The 20,091-nt window shown below is 43.7% G+C and overlaps 1 protein-coding gene across 3 annotated transcripts in view; it reads left to right on the top strand.

Annotated features, from left to right (window-relative positions):
• The first annotated feature begins 240 nt into the window (after positions 1–240).
• Positions 241–20,091, top strand: part of LOC114591750 (clathrin heavy chain 2-like) — a 45,542-nt gene continuing 25,691 nt past the window's right edge. The window contains exons 1-2 of one of the 3 annotated variants that reach the window (XM_028719213.2): positions 241–259; positions 3,445–3,519. The gene's annotated coding sequence lies outside the window, so the exon portion shown is untranslated. Of the gene's footprint in view, positions 260–1,618; positions 1,711–1,917; positions 2,417–3,444; positions 3,520–20,091 lie in introns of those variants that run through there. The other 2 variants (XM_028719211.2, XM_028719212.2) reach the window with 2 other exon arrangements.

Raw genomic sequence — 20,091 nt, 5'->3', positions numbered from 1 at the left:
TTCCTTCTCTGTGCCAATGGGGAAATGGCCGCTCAGCTGATCTTCAGGTTAACACTACTGTTGATAGGTGTGGTGGCTTCACGTGGAGCATGGTCAACACCATCTCTGGGAAGCAAAAGAGGCTGGGGAAGGTGCAGGATGCTAAACCTATTTCGGTCACTATGGTGACAGGATGCAAAGTCCTATTTTGTAGAAGGAACACCAAGAGCTGTGGCTTGTCACACCGCAGTGGAGGAAGCTATTCGATCCACCTATTAAGGTACAAGAGCTCAGTGCTCCTTTGCATCCTGTCACCAAGTCTACATTGGACACACCAGACTAGAGAATCACTTGCTCAGGCAATCCAGCCACTCTAAATTCCTAAAAACATCATTTGGGGGCATTGAAAAGAAATAAAGACAAGCAATATGACCAGTGGGGAAACATGAAAGCATATTCACCCCCTCAAGCTGAGTGTGGTATCTGATGAAGCAGTTCTGTTAACACAAGGACTCCTGGCTGTATAACAGAACTTTTCCTCTCTCTCCTCTCTCCACAAGGCTCCTAAATCTGTTCTGAGGTTCCACCAAATCTCTGGAGAAGATTTGGAGAGGATGTGGTGGGTGCACAGACAGAGGAGAAGGGGAGTGGAGTTCCACGGGGCAAAAGAAAATCCTTGCACTAATGGAAATACTTTGTTGGATATCGTCCACTGTTTGCATGATACAGTATAAGTATGTGCAATCCCTACCAAGATTTCCCAAAGGCTGCCTTGCACAGTTTCCTTCAACATTCACAGACAAACATATTCAAGCCAGTTTTTCACATTAACTGCTTCCGGCCGTGAACATTGCACACCATCTGCATTATTTCTGCTTCCGCCACCCCCGTCAAAAACCAAGTAGCTGCTCGGTTGGTCTTCCTCGCTGAATTCATCTATCTCTTGTTGCCATAAAACAAGCTTTCTGAAACCTCACATTCCCTCCGTATCTTTCTCTGGAGCATGAGAAAAGTTGTGTCTGGGCCCCACTCTCTGACTCAGCGGATTAAATAGACTTTGTTGGGATTACAGCTGCCAATCAAGTTCAAGTGCATTTTTAATAGTTTAATTTGTGGCACAGGGTTTCAAATAAAATCATCAAGTGCAGTCGATTAAACTCATTAAGTCCTTACGGACTTGCCTGTGTGCAGTGCTGTTATCAGATTCCGAGACATGAGAATTAATTAGGCCTCTGTTATCCTTTGTATGGATTAGCGTGCTAGGCCCAGAGGCCTGGCGTTTTTCTGTGAATACACTAGGCCTATAATCTCTTTACCAGCCCTACTGGGAGAGGCAGCGGCCTAAAGAGATTTCTTCAACATTCCTCAAAGATCAAACTACAACCAATTTCACATTCTCTGACATTTTTATTTAAATAAAGTACTGGGCAAATAAGTCACTTTGCCCTGAAGAATACAGGAAGGTGGAAAGGCCTAGATTCTTAAGTTATGGACTACCCTCTGAGGAGCACCCATTTGACTTTTAGGAAGGAAGTGAAACCTTGGTTACTTTGAAGTAGTCCAGGGAGGTGCTGACCATATCACTCCACTTTTGCTAATCTTGTATTTGCAGTTGCTAATTATTACTGCAACCTTTTTTTTTTTTTTTCCTGTACTGTTTTCATCCTTGCTTTATAGAACTCTTTGTTTTCTTGTAAACTGCCTAGGGAGCCTTTTGGATACGAAGGGAAGGTAAAAAAAAAAAGTTTTAAATTCAATAAATAATCAGTCTAGTAAATACAGCTGGCATCCTGTATTTGCATCTTCCATGTGAAATATTAGCACACGGATTATAATAGTACATGAAGGGAATGGGAACAGAACATTCCTGGCTCTTAATCGGGTACAGCCTTACAGCAGTTGTGTTGTGCTGGATTTGATATGATGTCAGTTTGTCTTGTCTAGCATTTATCATGGTTTGAAATCACCACACACATCGTGCATCAAATATATTTTGTTCTTATGTATGGTTGTGCACCCTAAGGTTCAGTCTTACAACCCAGTCTACTGTAGGTTTACTGAAAAACACCACTAACAGGTCACAGTCACCAATGCCCTGCTAACCTCCAGTTTAGACTACTGTAATGCATTCTACATGGGGCTGCCCTTGAAAATGGTTCAGTAATTGCGATTGGTGCAAAATGCAGCCACCAGGGTGCTGATGGGGGCAAGGGGTCAGGTGTACGTAATCTCAATTTTACAACTACATTGGGTGCAGATTGTGCTCAAGGTGCTTAGACTTAAAGCCCTTAATGCCTAGGGCCTAAATATATCAGAGAATACCTGCTCTTCATGCCTTGAGATTTGCAGACGAAGTCCTCGGATTCCCTGCACAGTGTAAAACACAGCAACTCAGGGAAGAGTGTGTGTTTTGTGGTGAAATTCATTTCCCACTAAGGTACATCTGACTTCTCCAATATATTATTTTTGGAAATGGGTTAACATCTCTTTTGTCAGGATTCTGGAGGAGAGGTGTGGTGAATAATTGTTAGCTGACAAATAATTTGATGCCACCCTTTTCTGCTGTTCTTAGAGTTATGGCATTATTCTGATTATATTTTGTTTGTATTTAATTCTATTGTTTTCAATATGTTTATACTGAAGTAAAATGTCCTGGGGCCTTATTGGCAAAAGGCAGTATATAAGACAAGACAAACAAACAAACAAATTTCAGTGAGACTTTCTTTCGCTTAAACAGCCCTAGTACCCTAGTAAATTACAATAAGTGTATTTCATTGAAATTGTACTCTCCAGTCTTTCCTTTCTAGAGGGAAGTTCATTGAGCATGTGGCAGCAGAACAATTTCAGGCATTTTCATTCCCATTTTATTTACTGATAATGATAATAAATGTTAGTTAGCCTGTTATCTCTTTTTCTAATTTCCATCAACACTTCCTCATGTTCATTCCCCTCAGAGAAGAGATACTTTCCACCACCACTGAACTTCTCACGGTCCTGGCCATTTTTACTTAGCATGCATGGAGTTGGCTGGAGCTAATCCAACCCGAAGGGCTGTGGCATGGCATGGGGATGGGCCAGGCAAGTGAGGAGGCACTGGGTAGACCAGGCATAGGCAAACTCGGCCCTCCAGATGCTTTGGGACTACAATTCCCATGATCCCTAGCTAACAGGATCAGTGGTCAGGGATGATGGGAATTGTAGTCCCAAAACATCTGGAGGGCCGAGTTTGCCTATGCCTGGTGTAGACTGTGGCACTGAGACCCATCGAAAAAGGGGCCAAGAGTCCCAGCCTACTTTTTGAGAAATGCCGATGTATATGGAACTGCTGGGAGACTAGCCAGAGCCTTGGCAACACATTTAATCAACAGACAACTGTATATTCAACTGTATATTTCTTGAAGTTTGCAGGACCTACCATCTCTGTATGTCTATGATACTTCCACCTTGTCTACTCCTACTGAACAGGTTTGGAGTCACGGTGTATTCTTGGATCTGGCATACTCCTGGAGAAGCAGCCAGCGGTGGTAGCAGTGACAAGAGGTAGGAGTGTGTTTTACCACCTATATTCACTACGAGTAAGCAAAGACATGCTTTTGTAACCTTCACACATTAACCGTGAGAGTGTGCTCCTTTCAGGACATGTAGCTCTTATTGATATATTATTGAAAAGCAAACCTTTTGGAATATATGTATGAAGTGTGCTTCCATATTTTGATTCAGAAAAAGATGCATTTCAACTATTGCATCAGGACTTGGGGAAACAAAGGAGGGCAACCCCAGCATACGCAGTGGCGGAGCTTCATGCTCCGGCCCCGGGGGGCGGAGAGCAGGTGAAGTGGGGCTGGCGCGCGTCCTGGGGGCGTGGCATCCAGTGCTGGGGGGGACAACCATGATGGCACCCCACCTGGATTGCGCTGCTGGGGGCGGTGTGTTCCCCCTGCACTCCTCTTCTTCCTCCAGTGAGCGTACGTACATCTCTCCCCAACCAAATGACGTCACTGAAGACACCAACCATCAGATTGCTTTTTGCAGCAAGGGGTTGGCCTCAGGCACAGGTTTCAACATGAGCACAAATTACTTGGATATAATGTGCCAGTTGAGTGTTTTGCACAAGCAGGGGAACAAATGGCATAACAAGGAAACCATGTTAGTGATTTGTTCAGAGGAGGGAGTAGAGTGCTTTAGGCAGAGCCCTAAGGTGGGATTTCTTTGGTCTTTAAGGATATAGTTATTTACCGTACATTCACCAATAAGGCCAGCCACTCACAGGGTTTGCTAAACGAGGCTTTGTCCAAGAGCATTTTTCCAGAGACATAAATTATTTTTGATAGGCCAGCTGCCAGCATACCCACTCAGCAAATGTATGGCAGCGTTACAGCACATTGTAAAAAGAGTGATGAACTTAAGGGGATGAGGAAAAGTAATCCTTACTGCAGCTGGCAAGAGTTTTACACTCTCTAACGGCCCTGGCAAATTGCATTTGCAGGGAGTTCAGCTTTGGCAATTTTCAAGCTCACTCACTTGGGCCTACCAGTTCTTGCTTTGGTTTATTACAGAAGTTTAAACATATGGGCCCATGACCTCCAAGTCTGTGACTCCCCAAGGTGACTTCAACAATCAAGTCCAGTTACAGTATTTCTTCCCTAGCTCTTCCCCTCCTCCCATTTCCCTTAACTTCCATTTCCTTGCTGACAGAGTTACAGAGCCATTCAGGGGCTGTGCCTGGTGTAGCAAATAGTTCAAGGCCTTGTCTGGACCCCTGCAGATGTGGAGGTCTGACATGCATCAGATCTGAGCAGTCTATACCATATTACCCACTTCATCAGCACTGTGATAAGAATCACACAATAGTCATGAACAACTTGTCTGTGGTGTGTTGCAGGAGCAATAAGGTTTCTCATGCCCAGTGTGTTATGAACCATACTGTTATCATTTCTGCTGTTTAGCCCAAGCCTGGGGGGGGGGGGTGAATCACAATAATGCAAGTGTGCAGAAACAGTAATTGTATATATAGACTTGTCTCCTTTTATTTATTTATTTTTAAAGGGTTTCACCTATTCTTTTGGCCAATTTTGTTTGCTTCCAACCAGATATCCACCATTCTCCTAATTTACATGTGCTCCAGTGCCTCTTGAAAGTCACCCAAATCAATGCTAACTCTTTCCAAGATCTTGGAAATTTAAGTTGTATAAGCAGGCATGAATTTGCCACTTTGTCTTGGTTAAAGTGGTACAGCCTGCTTACTTGAGGAGAGGGAGCAACACCTGGAAACAAGAGAGATGCTCCCCTTCTCAACATCAAACATCAGATAAAACGCTTCCACTGTCTTATATTTATCTAAAACAAAGCTGCATACAAGGAAGAGGGAGACCCTGGGCTTTCCCCTCACTTCAGCTTCCAATAAACTCCACTGATCCCAGAGGATGCTACAACTTTTGTTTAAGACTTTGGTGACCCTTCCCTTGCTTTTCACCTCCCCTATAATTTCCATATAGTATTTATAGGCTGCTTTATAATCAGTTTCTCAGGGCAGCTCACAACAGAAGATAAAATACATATGCATACATACATCATTGTATTTGTATGCTGCCTTTCCATAGTTAAAACCATGCTCAAGTCGGCTTACAACATGAACAAAATTACATAATTACAGCTATAAAAAGTAGACATAAAGACGAAATAAAACATCAAAATGTGCACAATCAAATCAATCACCACATAAATCATAATAAGATCTAAAATAAAGATACACAATGATAACATCAATAACGGACACAACCCCACCCCACAACGAAACCCCCTAAACAGTGCCCTAGCCCAAGAGTCTGTTCAGCAACCTCAGCTTTTGTAGCTGGAGTCAGTCAGGCCCCTGTCCTCCCAGGCCAGGTGGAAAAAGGCCTGCAAGGCAGGTAGCAGGTCTTCCAAGACTCACAGCCAATATAACATTCACAATTATTTTTCTCTATTTTCTTTCCCCCTTCATTTCCAAATGTTTTGCATTTATAGCACAATTACCGGTATATAGTGTCTATTCAAAATTAAGTCTCATGGAATTAAGTGAGTCCCACTGAATTAAGTGAGACTTACTACCAGATAAGTGGGTCTTTAGACTCAGTTTGTAAGATACCCTTACTCCAATTACTATATATGGGGTTACTGTATCCCTGAAAGGATGCTATGAGGTTAGTCAAGCTGTGAGGTGAGAACATCTATCAACTTTGTATCTGAATACAGGATTGTATCCACCTGTTCCACATCCAAGACCTTTCCTTTTAACGTTTGTGCCTCACTTTTCTTTCCAAAAGTAAAGTCAAAAGCTGCTAACAATAATTTTAGTGTTTGTATGTGTGTGTCGCAAAGAGAGGGAGAAAAGCAGGGAGGAGAATGGCAATAAAATTGTACAATAACATCAATAAAATTTCAGTTCAGTTCCTAAGGGAAAACCCAACTATTCAATTAATAAACATATTACAAAGTCCATAAACATTAAATCAATAAATTCCTGCAGTGTGAATATTTCAATAAGTAACAAGGGGATAATAAAACACAAGACATACTTTAGTCAAAAATATGTACTCTCATGCGCTCCCTTCAACTAATATTTTGGAGCATGCCATTATTGTTATAATCCTGTACATAGTTACATGGGAGGCAGTCCCATTAAACTCAGTGGGCTCACTTCTAATAAGGCCCACTGTTTATCTAAAAGGTTGACTGTTGTAGTTAAATATTTCTACAAAATAAACAGCACCAATTTCATTACTGCAATGTGCTTAATGTGGAGCTTCAGTTGAAGACAACTTGGAGGCTGCAGCTAGTGCAGAATGAAGTGGCTAGGCAGCCATGTGGAATATTGTTGTTGCCATGTTGCTGGAAGCATGAAACACCATTTCTAAAAGAACTACTGGTCTGGAGAAAATTTATCCTGATGTTTTTTCTACCATTCCTCCTCCATACAAAAAAGCCGCATTTGAAAATTTTCAAAGAGGAGATAAAATATCAGTGGGTGGAGTGCAGGTGTGTGTGTGTGTGTGTGTGTGTGTGTGTGGTGTGTGCTTAGCTTACTTTCAAGGTGCCTAAATGTGCCAATAGAACATGGTAAAACCATTTTAAGAACATGAGAAATATATGCTGAATCAGGACAATGGCCCATCTAGTCCAGCATCCTATTTCCATAGTGGTCAGTCAGAATATACCTATGGAAAGCCCAAAAGCAGGAGCTTAGTACAACCGTGCACTCTCCATTTGCAATCCCAGCAGTGGCCATCTGCAAAGCTACCCCCCCAAAAATGGCAGCCAAAGACAAGGTCTCCTATACTTGATATTCCTTCTTTACCAAAAAGGAGGTCAGTTTCTACTTGCATATGCCTCCTTGACAGAAACAAACTAGGGAGCTATGATATGCTTTGAGGCCAGTTCTTGTGTTCCCTCAGCAAGGGCATATAAACTGCCATAAGGGTAAGGGAACCTCTTGCCCTCCAGATGACATTAACTTCAACTCCCATCAGCCCTAGCCAGCAGTCAGTAATGATGGGAGCTACAGCCTAGCAATCTCTAGCAAAGGATCTCTCTCTGCCTCTTTTCTTTGTGAATGACAAGAGTGTCTCTATATGACAGAGGCCATTGAGGCTTCAGCCACCGAGCTGCCAATTCAGTGAGTCATTCTGGAGAGATTAACAGTATGGAAAGGGGAAAAGGTGGGCACTTATCCACCAGGTCCGTACACAGCACAGTTGTTAGTGGGCAACGAACAATTTCCCTCCAGTGAAGGCTGAAGCAATGCTGGATGGAGTTTCTGGAACTGCCATGTGCAGCCTGCATGTCCCCTTGCTGAGAGAAATGACTGTAGAATGTGGCCTTTTGCTGAACACAAAGCCAGGATGCTAGGAGAAGGATGCTGTGCCTGTGTTGTGGAAGACGCCTGTGCGTGAATTTGTTTTATGTGTGTAGATCAGTGCACGCTGACCAACACAGTCTTCGCAGTAAGGCTCTATTCTGATGGCATGAGTGTCACGACGACCGGTAGATTCTTATCTGTTGCAGCCTTCATCCACCTTCACAACCATTGTAACATACCACTTGTTATCTTTCGCCTGTTCTGCCATTAAGGACTTCTTGGATCATTCTTTGTCTAGCTCCTCCCCCTTGACCTTACCACCTTCAGTGACCCTACTGGGAATATGAGACTCCCTATTGCTTCACTCACAAGGATCATAGGAACGTGCAAGCCCACTCACCACAATCAGGTGATGATCCAAAAACCCATCCCAAACCCAAACCCCAAAAAGTCGCATGGCGATTGGCAAATGGTAACGGGGGCAGGACCATGAAATCTTGAAACCCCTAGTCATGAACTGGCACATGGGCATTGGATGCAGACTCAGTTGTTCTGACTCAAGGAATGAGGCAGTTGAGTAGCTCGGCAGCTGTATCAATGACTGAGCATTCCTATTTAGGATCCACTCTGCTCACCTCGAAAAGGGGGAAGGCCTAGAAAAGGTGCCCTAAACATAGTCTGCCTCCCTTTTTCTCTGACTGGATTACTGTGCCCAGTGGGGTCACCACCCAGTGGTCGTAAAAGACAAATGAACTTTGGAACATGGACTATATGGACTTTGTTGGATAACGCAGATAATGAGCGTCCCAAATGGAAGACTGCCATCATTGCAAGAGAGTTGCGACGTTTTAACATCAATATTGCAGCGCTTCAAGAAACTCGAAGAGCAGGAGAAGGCCAACTGAAGGAAGAAAGAGGAGGCTACAAATTCTTTTGGAAAGGTCTATCTGAACAAGAACGTTGAAGTAGGCTTTGCTATCAAAAACCATCTTGTGGAGCTCTTGTCAGAAGTCCCTACCAGCATTAATGAGCAACTTTAAACCCTTCGAATAAAACTCGTCAAAAACCAACAGGCTACTATTTTAAACACTTATGCACCAACACTGGATGCCGATTCTCAACTGGATGCCATCCTTTCAGAGACGCCTAAGGCCTGGGTGATTTTAATGCAAGGGTTGAGTGAGATTTTGATCAGTGGCCTGGGACTATTGGGAAAGAAGGAACTGGCAACAGCAACCAGAATGCAATCTTACTTTTGACTATATGTGCAACGCACAACCTTGCTATTACCAACACATTTTTTTCGACAAAAAAATAAATTTAAAACATCATGGAGGCATGAGAGATTTGGGAACAGCATGGGCAAAGGTCTATTTGCACAAGCTAAAAATGCATAGTTATTTAGTTGAATACTCGTGCACACACCTAACATTTTTGGCCCAGTATTACTTATGAGGGCTACTCATGGCAGCAGAGCAAGGAAACACATATACTCATCAAGAGAGAGAGGAGAAAAGGAAGCTGAAAATGTTTGTTTTGATAGAAGCAACTAATTCAAGATTCTAAAACATGGGTCTGTCCCATAATCTGTTCTAGAGACTTGTTCTGAATTCCAAGTCTACCCTGTTACATCTCCCAAGTAAGGGGGAATGTTTACCCCACCCTTGTGTTCCCTCTGCCTGGTCCCTTTTCCTTCAAATTGTTTAATTCATCATAATTGAAGACAGGCACAGAGAGTTGTTGCTCCTTCCCAACCTCTCTTCACCATACGTCTCTCTCATACATTTTCCCCCTCCCTCTGTGCACATGAAATTGATGAATGCCTCTTTAAGGTCTCATGCCTGCCACCTCGACAGAACACCCTTGTAAATCAGATAAATATCTCAAGGATCCTTATCCTGGGAAAATTGAGATAATTGCACTAAATTGAAGTGCCTCTTTTTTTCAGCTGGAGTCTCTTGTAGTAACAGGTGCGCACTGACTGCTAATTCCTGCACAGGAATTGCTCTGTGTGTCTCTCTCTCTCTCCAAGTCAGAAGCAAAAGCTTCCAGTAGCAGGCCCAAGTCAATCCGCTGAACTGATATTTAGCCAAGATAAATTATCAATCAGGAACCTTTTTACAGCTCTATTCGAGACTCATTGCAAAAAGGTCACCCTTGCCAAGACCACAGTTATTTCTGACATTCTCAAGCTTATAAGCATTCCTGTGTTGGGTAGAAGAGAGGCAGGATTTGTCACGACTCATGCCAGGCTCAAGCAATTCACTTGAGTTCTCACAGCTGGAATCAATTTGAACAGAAGCCAGAATGGCTATGTTCCACCTTCACTGTTAGAGGCAATATGTCTCTGAGTACCAGTTGCTGAGAATCACAGGAAGGAAGAGTGCTCTTGTGCTCAGATCCCACTTGTGGGTTTCCCTACAGGCATCTGGTTGGCTACTGTGGGAACAGGGTGCTGGACTACGTAGGCCATTGGCCTGGCCCAGTAAGACTCATCTTATATTCTTAAGCACTTTCTGGAGTAACCAGCTTCAAAGGAGCATGTGGGCCCTGTACCATTAATAATGTTGAAAAGGGCTTATTAATTAGGAAAGGCAGGTTTGAACATGTCAAAATGTGCAAGCCTGGACAAAAAGATAAATCTTCACAAGATGTCTGAAGCAACTGAGATATGTTGCTTTACATATGGCAGAAGGAAGGTCATTCCACAGTACAGCGGCAACAGAAGAAAATCTTGCCAAGTAAGGCTGAATGTACTGTGCAAGCATCAGCATTAGCCAGCAAAAAATTGGGGGGGGGGGCGACATGAGTAGGCTTTTACTTTTCACTATGGGGTCATATTGCTTTCAATTCCTACCAAGGAGACAGGCAGCTTCTCACCTGCCTGTGAGCCACCTGGTTTTGCCTCATCTGGCCTGACAGCAGAGCAATTCTGCAGCCTGGCTGCAGCAAGGACAGAAAGCTTAAGGCTGGTCCACTGATCAGGGCAGGTTATTAACTCATTTTCCAAGTCAGTCATGAAAAGGAAGGGAGAGTCAGGTCACAAGTGTGCTAAAGGGGGAGAAGGTGACCTTCCAACACCCACTGCTCCCCTTACCTCTTGCACAGCCCCAGGTGGGATAGGGGTGGAAGGGAGGAAGGAAGGAAACCATCATTGCAGTAATTCTGGTATTCTGCTGAACACAAAAGCAAATGGGGAATCTGACAAGGACTGAAAGTGAATGATGGTGCAATCTGAACGGGATGATTATTTCTCAGAGAGTATTCAGGAAACACCTGGGGTCCCAAGAGAAACCAGCAGATGGGGTTTTATAAGTGTAAACTACACTAGGGGAAGAACTTATATGGCAGGACAGCTGTCCAGATAAGCAAAGCCAGGTTCCTTGCAGCCTTTGACATATAGATGCTGAGGTGCCCATAGATCTGAACACATCAGACACAACAGGTTCTCCTCAAAGCAGCATGTCTCCTCCCATCCCAAAACCACTATTCCCTATATGCTCCTGTATATCTTACTGCCCATAGTTTAGGCATGTGGAAACACAGAGTCCTGTTGGTCTGAACCTGACAAGCTCATTCAGGTTCTAAGTTCCTCTTCATATTGTGAACTGTAGGAATTAAGATTTAAATCTCTCTTCAGAGCAGGATCCATTTAAATACCTCATGCAAAAAGGCTAAGCCAGCTACAGCAATCTACTGCTGCTCAGCTGCTACTTCGATCAGCAATGGGGAAACTCATCCAAGATGGTCCAAGCATGCACATTGCCTACATAGATTGCAGTGTGTATGCTTGAGGTCATCTTGGTGGGTCGCTCTGGTCCCCCCATCAATGGTGCTCTTGATATGTATCCTTATGCTTGCTACTAAAATCCTTGTGAGGTAGCACCTCCAAGATAGCACACAAGCACCCTAGCAGAATAAATGAGATTCAAGACTAAGGTGGTGCACTTTGAACAACCTTTGTATCACCTTGCAAAAATGATGTCAGGTTAAGATGCACCTTTTAGCACAGGCAATTGGATGACGAGTTCAGAAAGTTCCTCCCATTTAATGTTTGTGTGTTACATAGCTGATTTGAACAGAGCTGAATGTAACCCTACTTGTGACTGCATGGTGAAGGGCAGGCTATAAATATTTATATATAAATAACATTAATGCATTGGGTGAAATGGACCTTCAGTTTGTCTCTTCTGAACCTACTGCCGTCCAGCTGATATGTCAGGTGTAGAATATGTGCTTGCTTTGCTCTGGACATTTACCCCTCCAAACGGATACATTATTCATAGCTCCCCTCCCCCAGTCTCTGCAGGAAGTGGGACAAAGGACCCAAGAAATAGGTCAGGCTGGGATCTTCCAGCCCTAACTACTGGAGAAGCATATGGGTTTAAAGGATAGCAGCTGTTCCTGCTTCCCCAGCCCATTATGGCAACCAGACACCCACTTCAGTATGGATTCATGAGAGCAGATTCTTCATAGGTTTTCTCACATTAGCAATAACTGGACAGTGGGGGCAGGCCATAGGTGAACGGGAAGACAGGCAGATAACTGGTCCACAGAAATACAAACATAAAGTTAAAACATATATTTGATGGTCTGTAATGGTCTGCTAATTATTTTTCTCTCCATTAATTCGTTATTGGTAAAAATGAAAAGGTGTAGGAGGTAAGGGAAGCAAACTTGTGTACTGAGTGGGTAGGAAGGAGAAATGAGATCTGCTGCAGGGCAAATTTCTACTCAACCCTGAACTTAACTATGGTGATGAGCGAAGATCCTTAGCTTGAAATATCAGTGACCCACAAATATTTTATCTAGCTGCTGTCGCATTCACCAAAGTGAACTATTAAAAGCAAGCTACAGGCTCGGAAATTGGAGTTTTTGCCTTCTCCTTGTGTTGGGAAGTGACCTGAAGACCAACCTGTGTAGAGCACACACACCCCTTTTGGAATTTCTTATGAGGCAATCAAGGAAGGGCCTGTTGCACTTGCTCCATCCTACTCCAGAACTTTCCCTTGCTGAAACTTCACCATGAAGTAACACCAGGTGACATTTCCGCAGTTCTTGGCAAAGAGAATCAGCTTGACACTGTTTTGATTCTCCCCTTCCCCCTCTATGAAACTCCCACACGGCACTTTACAATTCAGCTTTGCTCTGAAATGCAGATCTTTGGCTGCACAGCTAAGCAGCATGGCAGGCATGAAGCACCGTCAATCAAGCCCAGTCACAACACATCACATCTTAGAATTATGATGGATTTGTGAGGAGGGGAGAAAGAGAACCACAGGAACAAGCAGAAGCACCTGAACAAGGGAATTGCAGAAGACAAATCATGTGCATGTCAAATACTCCATGTAGCAATCACCTTTTGCCTTTCAAATGAATTTTTAGAATATTTGCAATAATCAGGTACTAGAAAGGCTGTTGGGGAAACTGGCTGCATACATTTTAAGCACATGACCACCCCTCAAAGAATTCTGAGTTTACCACTCTCAGAACCACAGTCCCAAACGTCCTTAACAAACTAGTTCCCCAGATTCTTTGAGTGTTGCGCTTTAAATGTATGGCGTGTACGCAGCCACAGACATAAACCAGAGGGCTGGATTTTAGTTTTATGTAAGAAGGAGTGCAATACAAATGGCTCTCAATGTGAATCTGTGACTGCCTCAAGGCTGTCACTATTTTGCAGAATGAATTCAATCACACACTAGAAATTTAAGTTTGTGTAATTAAAGTGCTGTGTCACAACAAATTCACTTTTAAAAAAAACACGGACTTCTTGCAGTTAGGAAAGTGAACGGGAAATGCACTAAAAGTGTAGACTACCTATTGAGTGACAGGAAGACATATATCTCCATGCAAAAAAAATCAGGATGAATGTTGATTGTCATGTAAGCTCCTCAGAAACAAATCAGAATGAAGCTCCAGTAAAGCATGGACATTGTATAACCTCCACCTAAGTTTTCTGACTTGCTAGTCAGGATGAATGCTAAATAATCAGGTCATCCGAGAAGAGTTTACAAGTTCCAAGACAGAATATCTCAGAATTCCAGTTGCTGAGGAGTAAAAACAGGAAAAGGCCTCCTTGTAGGCTTCCCAGGGGCATCTGGTTGGCCACCATGAGGAACAGGATGCTGGACTAGATGAATCTTTGATCTGATCCAGAAGGGCTCTTGCGATATTATTTGTAGCTGTCCTCTCCATGGACATGCCAGTCTATCTCCATTCCTTCCATCTGCTTCGGTGAAGAGAGGGGAGCAGACCAAATCCTGCTAAGCACTGGAGGAACAATTCTGAACTTCATGTGTCCCAATCTCAGGTCATTTCCAGATGAACTGTTTATTAAGCATTCATCCTGATTTCTTTGCACAGATTTGCAGGGAGGTTAGACAATGTCAGCTATCTATTGAGCTTTCATTGTTTGCAGATATGGTCATACAACATGTCATCAAGCATTATTGCACACATTCCATTGCACACATCCCTTCCTTATCACAAAACATCCAAATTTTTTTTGGGGGGGACAGGTACATGATTGAGTCCCACCCCAAAATAGTGATCATCTTGAAGCAGCCTCGGGGCATATCCATACTTGCCTCTTTCCAGGCAGAGGTCTGTGCTTGAACGCTCCGTGTCCAAGTATTTGGGTTTTTTGCCCTGAGCTTTCCCCGCAAAATCCCACTCTTTAAAGCTGAATCGGAGCAAACTTCAGGTTTTCTGCAGATTGACATTTGCTCCTATTGAACCTTAAAGAGTGGATTTTCATGAGGTATGCTCTGGAGCTTTAAATTGTGGACTGTGCCTAGAAAGAGTGGAGGGAAAGTGTGGATCAGACCTTAGTCTCCAGCTTAATTCATGGAAACAATTCACCCACTACCTTCACATATAATGCAACAAAGACATTGGGATAATTGCCTTGAAGGTCCTTGATGTAGTTCCATCTATGAAGAGAAGCAGGTCTGGGGCTGCCAGCACTTTGGTCAGAGTTCACCAAGAAACCTCCAGTTATACCACTATGAATTCTCCAGTGAAAAGGTGGGATATAAAAAATGTAATAGACATAGCATAAATACAGTGCAAATGAAGTGCAAGGAAAAATAATTAATCCCATTTGTCAAGAAACTTTATCAGGAGACCAAAATCTCATTACAATGAAATTCATTTTTATTTTTATTATAGCTGCTGCTGTGACAATTTTCCTTGTTTATGTGAGGAGTGTGCTATTAGATGTCAGGGAAAATTTCATAATCTTTGAGGAGGTAACTTGTTAGACTAAATAAAGAAGGCTGCAAGGATCAACATGATAACATTTTAGAATTATATATATTCTGGCGGAAAATAACCAGTGTGTTAAAGAGCATCTAGGTGCCAGACAATTTCATCAGTTTTCTTTTGCTTTAAGAGATAGCACTAGCAGTCCAAAGGTATGAAGCCTCCCCAGAAGTCTGCTCACTTTTTCTAGTGGCAGCGTTGTGGCCAGGCATTGGGGTCCCTTCAGTGATCCAGCGGCGGACAGAGATTGACGCCTCCTTCGTTGCTGTCTGGGCTGCATCACCGGGTGGGCCACACCCAAAGGTGGCCCCAGTGTCCAATCAGCACCGGCCCAGTGGCAAATATTCCCCCCCCAGGGGGGTAGGGTGCTTGGGAAGGTGGTGCCAGTCCACCTTCAAGCATGCTTGGAGGAAGCTGATTACTTGGATCCATTCCAGTTTGGTTTTCAGGCCTGCCATGGCTGTGAAGCCAGCTTGGTTACTCTTATAGATGAGATTTATCAGGAGGTGTAGGGTGACTCTGCTTGCTTTCCTTGATCTGTTGGCAGCTTTCACTACAGTTGACCACAGTATCGTTCAGCAGCACCTTAGGGAAGTCAGGGTTGAGGACACTGAGCTTCAGTGGTTCTGCTCCTACCTCCAGAACTGCTTACAGAAGGGATGCTGTTGTTCAACACCATGTGAGATGTCCTGTGATGTTCCTCAGGGTTCCATCTTGTCTCCCGTGCTATTTAACATGTATATGAAGACACTGGGAGCTGTCATCAGATTTGGGCTGAAGAGTCATCAATATGCTGATGACACCCAGACCTGTCTCTCTGCTCCATCTTAATCAGGAGAGGCGGTTGAGATGTTAGACCAGTGCTTGACAGTGATGGGCTGGGATGTGGGCCAATAAACTGAAGCTGAATCCTGAAAAGACAGAGGTGTGATGTGTACCAGGTTCCCACGCCCAGGAGGCAGGAAGATGACTTGTAATGGACAGGGTCACGCTCCTCTGGTAGGGGCAGGTCAACTGCTCCAGGATGTGCTTGAATTAATCACTTTCACTCAGGTGGCCTCAGTTGCTATGAGTTTCCCACCCCCAGCTGCCTTATCAAGTTTCAGTGAGAATTGTTGAGATAATGATGTAAAGCACACTGTATACTTGAAATGCACTGTATTAATGTCACCAAGCATTATGTTTTCACTTCAGGAAGCAAAACGAAGATTTGTGTTTTTTGACAAGGAGCTTATAACAAGGGTGATGTTTCAGACAGAGATTTCAGACATGTCACCTGATAATTTTTTAAAAGTAGGAATTTAAATATACAAAGACAGTAATGCCAGCCATTATTACTATTTGCCCTTACATATATCTTTTATTCCTGAAATTTCAAATGTTTTACAATGAAGCTTCTTCAATCATTTTGGGGAAATATAATGATCTGAGGAGGCCACAGCTAAATTTACTTACCAGATATCATTTATATCCTACCTTTCTACTGCCAGGAAATTTAAGGGTATGGGGTTCCTGGGAAGGTCTCCATCCAGACACTGGCTAGCCCCAACCCCACTTAGTTTCAACCATGTTGATAGATCATGCACCTTCAGAACACAGGGGTGAATCAAATGTTAGGGATACTTCTGTTGATACAGCCTATCACCGAAAGTAACGGTCTCACTCTATTCTGGTCAGAGCACACCTGGAGTACTGTGTCCAGTTCTGCACACCACAATTTACGAAGGATATTGACAGGCTGGGACATGTGCAGAGGAGGGCAACTAAGAGGAGCAAGGGTCTGGAAACCAAGACTTATGAGGAATGGCTCAGGGAGTTGGGTATGTTTAGCCTGGATAAGAGGAGACTGAGCAGCGATATGATCAAATATCTAAAGGGCTGTCACATGGAAGATGGAGCAAGCTTGTATTTTCCTGCTCCAGAGGGTAGGATGTGAACCAATGGCTTTTAGTTACAAGAAAGGACATTCCGACTAAACATCAGGTAAAAACTTTCTGACATTAAGAGCTGTTTGACAGTGAAGCAGACTCCCTCGGAAGGTGGTGGGCTCTCCTTCCATGGAGGTTTTTAAGCAGAGTTTGGATGGCTATCTGTCTTGGATGCTTTAGTTGAGATTCCTACATTGCAGAGGGTTGGACTAGATGATCCTTGGGGGTCCCATCCGGCCCTCTCCTCAGTTCATACCCCAGCCTGCTGCTACTGGGCCAGCTTTATGTGTGTGTGTTTTTGCCTGACTGGAATGTGTCCCTAAACTTTAATAATGCCTCTTGCTTTTCTGAGTGGAGGACAGAGGGGAGTAGAAACTAGCCTACTGCACAAAGGTAACATTTATTAATTGCTCACCCACTTTCCCACTTAAAAAGGTTGTCCCGAAGGAAATGTGATCCTTGGTTTGAAAAAGGTTCCTCGCTCATTCTAATTGATACTTTTAAGTAGTAGTTTTATTGGCCTGGCTGATGCGCTCGAGTAAGGGTGAGAATAATGGGTGTGCCATACAAAATCCATTGAAATAGTTGCACTAGCAGAAGCTTGTTGTGCGACAGAAAGGGTTGGGGCACAACCAACCTCAAGAACCATGCTGGCTTCCTTCACCTTCCCTTGCAAAATCATTCAGCTAGCACAACTAGTACCCTGTTAAGGGACATTAACTTACTGCAACACTGAATTATTCTATTGTGAGCTAGACTGAAATGAAGATGCAGGAAGCTGCCCTATAGCGGGGGCTCTTTATCCATATAGCCCACCATTGCCTACATTGACTGGCAGGGACTCCGTCAGGCAGAAAAAGCATTACCCATCACCTGCTACCTGATCCTTTTCACTTGGAAGTAAACCTGGGGGCCTTTTGCGTGCCAGGGTCCCCCTCCTTCAAAAAAAGTGGCATACAAATATTGCAAATAAATAGTGAGCAAAAGAGATGGACAGAATCAGGCAGGGAAGGAAAAGAGACTAGGAACAGAAAAAGCCAACATCCTTCTGGCCTAAACCTGGAAGAACATCAGTCCAATTGCACATGCTCAAGAACCCAGGGCCTGGCTCGGCGGGTTAATGTGACAATCCATTTCTGACAGTGTGTCAATACAAAGCAATTTAAGAGTGCATGAAAAATCGACCCAAGGTAACAGGCAATTTCTCTGCTCTGCTGGTTTAGATGGAAGTGGGGTCCAATGAGGCTGGAGTATCTCAGCAAGCTCACTTCAGTCAGCAATGCCCAGCATCTCCCATCTCAGACTGTCACAAAAAGGGGGCGCCTGGTAGGGAAAAGGGATAAGAAAGTTAGTTCCCAAAGACAGAAACGGGCAAAACGGGCAAGAGATCCTTGTGGTCTCTCTAACGAATCATCTTGAAAAGCTGCTGTGCACACATTCCCCCTGAAACAAAACAGAATAGCAAAAAGAAAAGGTAGTCAGCTTTTCAGAGGGTGCAAGAAAAAGGATTACCCACTTATAAAGATACTCATGTACTGTATTCCTGTAGAAGTTGCTGGTCTGGACAAGGCTCTCTGCACTGCAAGAAGGTGAAACCAGAGCTGCATATCATGCAGGGATATTGTGGGTAGCTTCCTCTGTGGGCAGCTTTACAATAAAATAATTGACATGATAACGAGACATCACTTAAAATCAATAGGTGGAAAATCATTATTCTACTTACTCCTAAGACTAACAACAAACAGCACAGTATTTTGATTGTAAAAATCCATTCTGTTTAACTAAGTATGAAGGCCTGAAACAGAGTGCATAGGAGAACCAGATCTGGTGCTTGCAGCTGGCCAGGTTGAGCCCTGGCCAAGGGCCCCAGGGACTGAAGAGGCCCCTCACCGGCCTGACATGGCTGTGCCATCACAGGCCTCCTTTCTTGGACAGCCATTTTAGTGGTAGCTGGGCGGCAGTGGCACTTTTGAATAGAAGCCAAGCTAAAATGCTTCCCAAGCCTCTGCTAGAGATGGTGGAGAATAGTGTTGCCATGGTTAATGGTAGCAAGGGGGGGGGGAAATACTATGTGGTCACATTAGAGAGGCACTATGCCAAAGACCCTCTGAAGTCTGTTGGAACAGTTTCCAAAGCGATAGCCACGTTAATCAACTGCAGCAAAACCACAATACCTCAGGTTACATATGCTTCAGGTTACAGACTCTGCTAACCCAGAAATAGTACCTTGGGTTAAGAACTTTGCTTCAGGATGAGAACAGAAATCATGTGGCAGCGGCGGGAGGCCCCATTAGCTAAAGTGGTCTTCAGGTTAAGAACAGTTTCAGGTTAAGAATGGACCTCCGGAACGAATTAATTACTTAACCTGAGGTACCACTGTACTCTTGTGGCACCTGACATAAGGTTTCATGGACCACTGGTTAGCTCTTATTAACCTCCTAAAAATGTCAACCAAGTGAGCCTTGGAGATCTCCCAGTTACTGGTGCCACACTTATACACAAAAAGGTCCATTCCTGGGAGAGAACAACCTCACTGTAATGCAGGTGGTGGTGGCCACTTACTCCAGATGAAGTCATAGATCTGGGAGGAAGCAGTCTCCATGCCATTCCAGCTCCTGACCACCAACAGTTTCAAAACTATTGGCTGGTGATAGATCCCTGGAAAGTCCTACCTTTATCCCAGGGACAGGTGTAACTTTTCTCCCTCACTTTTGGGAACTATAGCTTGAGGAAAGCTCTAGCTCGTGAGCACTTACAGAGGACAACTGAAGTAAAATTCATTTTTATATCTTAATCACTCATCAGGCAAGGTGGCTACCAAACGCCAAACCAAAGGAGGCCACATGCTGAATGATGGGTACTTCCTCTTGCTATATAGCAAGTAATTATTTGTGGGTTAATCCTTGATTCACTTGTTCTAGCAAGAAGTAGCAGGGGAGAAAGATGTATATTATAGAAATGAGGTTCAAGTTAAAGCAATAACAGTTTCCATTTTCAACTGCTTTTCATGATCTGCCCTCGGGAGATTGTGCCTAAATGAGATTGAGCTGCAGTAAGAATGCTCATAATCCTTTTGGAATG

This window comes from Podarcis muralis, chromosome 2 (assembly GCF_964188315.1).
Source record: "Podarcis muralis chromosome 2, rPodMur119.hap1.1, whole genome shotgun sequence".
NCBI classification, from domain to species: domain Eukaryota; kingdom Metazoa; phylum Chordata; class Lepidosauria; order Squamata; family Lacertidae; genus Podarcis; species Podarcis muralis.
The sequence above is the reverse complement of the archived record's forward strand: the minus strand, read 5'-3'. Positions and strand labels throughout refer to the sequence as shown.